The sequence below is a fragment of the Gossypium arboreum genome, chromosome 3 (genome assembly GCF_025698485.1).
Source record: "Gossypium arboreum isolate Shixiya-1 chromosome 3, ASM2569848v2, whole genome shotgun sequence".
Lineage (NCBI taxonomy): Eukaryota > Viridiplantae > Streptophyta > Magnoliopsida > Malvales > Malvaceae > Gossypium > Gossypium arboreum.
The window spans coordinates 74,465,064-74,470,176 of record NC_069072.1 but is presented as its reverse complement, the minus strand read 5'-3'; positions in this window follow the sequence as shown (position 1 = coordinate 74,470,176).

Here is a 5,113-nt window from a genome sequence, read left to right as displayed (position 1 = left end):
ACTACGCCATGATTTGGTGGGACCAACTTATCTCGGGCCGAAGGCAAAACAGCGAGTGATACGAGCACGCCCCGCGAACTTTATCGAGCAAGTCTGTCAAGCCGAGCAATGACATGTTGGCAAGCTGATCCAAGCTCGTTTTCAGCTCCACGAGCTCCGTCCAGCTCAAATCCATCTTATTCAAGCTCAATCCATCTTGCCTGAGCTAAACCGAGCTCACTCCTAGCTCACTTTCAACTTACAAGCTAAACCTCAGCTCAACTTTAGCTCACGAGCTAAAGCTTAGCTCATTTTAGTTTAAACTCAGTTTTGTCTTTAATGCATTAAATAAAAATTTGCACATATTTATTTAAGCATTAAACTTGTCTTATATTAATATTTGTTATTAATATGCCATAGTCATTACATAAATTGATTATGTTCACATAGTTGAATTAATGCATAACATTAATGTGTTCACATCATGCCGAATTTATGAGTGTCCGTGAGATATCTTAATGACTTGTTTATTTCATGTAGGTACATTCCTTTGGACGGTACAATGTATGGATGAAGAAACATCTCTTTTGGGCATTCCACACTCATGAAAGAAGAAGTATTAAATGCTGGTGCATGTACGGCTAGATGCAATGTTTCTACAAATTCATGCATGTGTCGAATGCATGTATGGACATTAAAGGCTAGTCCATGAATGGATCAAATGCATGGGATGATAGAATGCATGAATGGCTTAAGTGCATGTATGGTGGCTGTCTCTTAACTTTCCAAGGCACTTATTCGCCAAGAAGTAGCTGCTAACTAATTCTATGTTGACCATAGAGCTCCTTGAACATGTTCACACTTTGAATTGACCTATAGGCTACTACACATGCATGGATGGGTTCAAGAACGTCCAAGGGAAGGAATTAACTCAATAATTCAACACATTGATTGAATTAAGTGCATGCACAAAGGGGAGAACGAATTTACTAGGTTCATGCTGCCATTTATGAACTTACATGCCATTGAAGTGTTTAATTATGAAGATACATGTTCCATAGAAGTGCATGCACGTCCCAAGGAGATGAATGCAACCTTTTGGTGCACATACAAGTCACTTGAAGCCTTTCTTTATGACTAAGCATTCATGCACAAACCAAGGGGGAAGAAAGTGTCCATTCAGCTAGTGCATGAATCTGCCGAATTTATGAACTATTTTAATACATTAGTGTGAACGTTTTTATTATTGTGTGAACACCTAGATGCCGAATTTGAACGGTCATCTATGTGCCTATAAATATTTGTTTTCTTTCATTTGTAAAGGACTTTTGCCAAAATTGTTAATGAACATTTGTTCTTGTGAGGTTGCTTCCTCTCATATCTCATACAAGTTTCGAAAGACTTATCTGGCTTGTGCTAGTGGCATCAATTGTCTTGTTTGAACTTATCACCAATCTTGGTGTGGCGTTCACCTATCCATCTATCCATCTTTTCACCTTAACAATATAGGAACCGGGGTGACACTTCTTAGTGTTGAATCATTCCTGACGTTGAGTTCGTTTTTCCATTCCCCATCTTTCAACTTTTCCTTCTTGTAACCAAACCGACCCATTTATCCATCACCCATCTTTGCTACACATAACCGAACCTATTACTAAACTTACCCTTCTTGAAACCTTCCGCTTATTCTAATCCATTATTTTACTTTTATTACTAAAATTCGAGGCACGAACGACTCTCTCAAACTACGATCGGGCAACTATGTAAATTCGACTCATCATCCCGAGCCGGATCACATCAGTGAGTGAGCCATTGGCAGTTGGGCCAAAATGAAAGCTGTCATGCGCCAGAGGTTCATTCCAACACAATACCATCAAGAGCTTTACCAAAAACTCCAAAACCTTACCCAAGGTACAAGGAGTGTCGAGGATTACTATAAAGAGATGGAAGTTGCCATGATCCATACAGATGTAGAGGAGGATTGAGAGGCAACCATGGCTAGATTTTTGTTTAGACTTAACCGCGAGATAGCCAACATCGTGGAGTTGCAACACTATGTGGAGATAGTTGACATGGTCCACGTGGCCATCAAGGTCGAGAAGCAACTCAAGAAGAAAGGTACTGCTCGAGGTTATTCAACTACCAATGTGTCTAAGTGGAGCCAAGGCACAAGCAAAGGTGCTTCGGTGAGCCAAACAAAGGAACCCATGGTACACGCAAAGACCACAAGCCCATGGTAGACAATAGCAAAGGTAAGGCTGTTGAAGGTTCCCAAAATCGATTAAGAGACATGAAATGTTTTAAGTGTCTCGGTTGAGGTCACATTGCAAGCCAATGTCTGAATTGGAGCGCAATGGTGATTCGACCCAATGGCGATATCGAATCAGAGGAGGAAGAAGAAAGAAACGAAAAGATGCCGAAAGCTCTGCTGATGGCGAGGAAGAGTTGGAGTACGCGGTCGAAGGTGCAATGCTCATTGCTAAGAGAAGCTTAAGTGCACAAAGTGCCAAAACTGATCTGCAATGAGAGAATCTTTTTCATACCTGTTGTCTCGTCCGAGAAAAGGTATGTAGTTTAGTGATTGATGGAGGAAGTTGTGCGAATGTTGCGAGCACCCTCCTAGTTGAAAAGCTTGATGATACGAGCACTCCCCGTGAACTTCATCGAACAAGTCTGTCAAGCCGAGCATTGACATGTTGGCAAGCTGATCCCAGCTCGTTTCCAGCTCCACGAGCTCTGTCCAGCTTATTCGAGCTCAATCCAACTTGCCTGAGCTAAACCGAGCTCATTCCTAGGTCATATTCAGCTCACGAGCTAAACCTTAGCTCAGCTTCAGCTTAGGAGTTTAATCTCAGCTCAACTTTAGCTCACGAGCTAAAGCTTAGCTCATTTTAGTTTAACTCGATTTTGTCTTTAATGCATTAAATAAAATTTGCACATATTTATTTAAGCATTAAACTTGCCTTAAATTAATATTTGTTATTAATATGTCATAGATATCACATAACTTAAATGTGTTCACATTGTGCTGAATTTATGTGTGTTCACATGATGTCTTATGAATTGTTTTTTTTCTTGTAGGTACAATGCTCATGGACGGTGCAATGAATGCTTGAAGAAACATCTCTTTTGGACATCCCACATGCATGAATGAACAACATTTAATTAGGTGCATGCATGACCAAATTCAAGGTGTTTACAAGTTCATGTATTTGTCAAATACATGAATGCACAAAATACATGAATGTTTGGGTTCAAATGCACATTCAGTTACATGAATGATGAAGATTCATGCATGAATGTATCTAAAAGATCCAATCCCTTTGGACGGCACACATGCATGCATGGAAGGAAATTAATGCAAGTTCATGTAGGGCTTGGTGCAATGTATGAAGAGGTGCATGTAGAATTGAGGTTCAATGGATGGCATTTAAGGGAGTACATGTATTGGAGACGTTCATGCAAGTAGGGGCTATTTAATGTTCATGTTTTTGAAGGTTCATGGACCAAATTTATGGAGGAACATACATTGGGATGTTTCATGCATGATCCATGCATTTTCAAGCTAACCATTCAAGTATTCAAGGTGCATTAAAGCTTCATTCGGCCAAGGCTGCACATTCATAGATATTCATGATTTTTCTTCTAGAAAATTATCTAGGTGTTTATGGCCGAATTTCTTAGCTTCTAAGCTTGTCCATTCAGCTACTTTTATTTAGGCCATAAATATATGTTATTTCATTTGTAAAAGGTTAGACTTTTCTCTTAATGAAACTTTGTTAAACTTTCATGGAATTTGTGAGATTTCTTTCTCTCATATTTCGTTGAGGACTTCGTTGGCTTATCTAGGAAGCCTAGTGGCGTCAACCCTGTTCTTCACTATCCTGAACTTATCACTATCAAATAGTGTGGCGTTCACCCATATACCGAGGTTCCTACTTTGCTAAGTAGCGTGTCGAGGTTTATGTGTGTTCACATTGTGCTGAATTTATGTGTGTTCACATGATGTCTTATGAATTGGTTTTTTTTCTTGTAGGTACAATGCTCATGGACGGCGCAATGAATGCTTGAAGAAACATCTCTTTTGGACATCCCACATGCATGAATGAACAACATTTAATTAGGTGCATGCATGACCAGATTCAAGGTGTTTACAAGTTCATGTATTTGTCAAATACATGAATGCACAAAATACATGAATGTTTGGGTTCAACTGCACATTCAGTTACATGAATGATGAAGATTCATGCATGAATGTATCTAAAAGATCCAATCCCTTTGGACAGCACACATGCATGCATGGAAGGAAATTAATGCAAGTTCATGTAGGGCTTGGTGCAATGTATGAAGAGGTGCATGTAGAATTGAGGTTCAATGGATGGCATTTAAGGGAGTACATGTATTGGAGACGTTCATGCAAGTAGGGGCTATTTAATGTTCATGTTTTTGAAGGTTCATGGACCAAATTTATGGAGGAACATACATTGGGATGTTTCATGCATGATCCATGCATTTTCAAGCTAACTATTCAAGTATTCAAGGTGCATTAAAGCTTCATTCGGCCAAGGGGGATGATGGAACATTAAAGGGCTGCACATTCATGGATATTCATGATTTTTCTTCTAGAATTATCTAGGTGTTTATGGCCGAATTTCTTAGCTTCTAAGCTTGTCCATTCAGCTACTTTTATTTAGGCTATAAATTTATGTTATTTCATTTGTAAAAGGTTAGACTTTTCTCTTAATGAAACTTTGTTAAACTTTCATGGAATTTGTGAGATTTCTTTCTCTCATATTTCGTTGAGGACTTCGTTGGCTTATCTAGGAAGCTTAGTGGTGTCAACCCTGTTCTTCACTATCCCGAACTTATCACTATCAAATAGTATGGCGTTCACCCATATACCGAGGTTCCTACTTTGCTAAGTAGCGCGTCGAGGTTTATCACTTTCATCCTCCACCTTGAAAGCCTATAAGCATTTGGGTCGATATTTTCTAATATTGGTTCGTGCTTGCTTTTAAGAACCCTTTTCTTCCATATCCATCATCTATTTACTTCTTTCACTTTCCCTTCCAATTTAGCCGAACCTATACATATTATTCTTATCCATAAACTATCATGAACCATTATACATAGC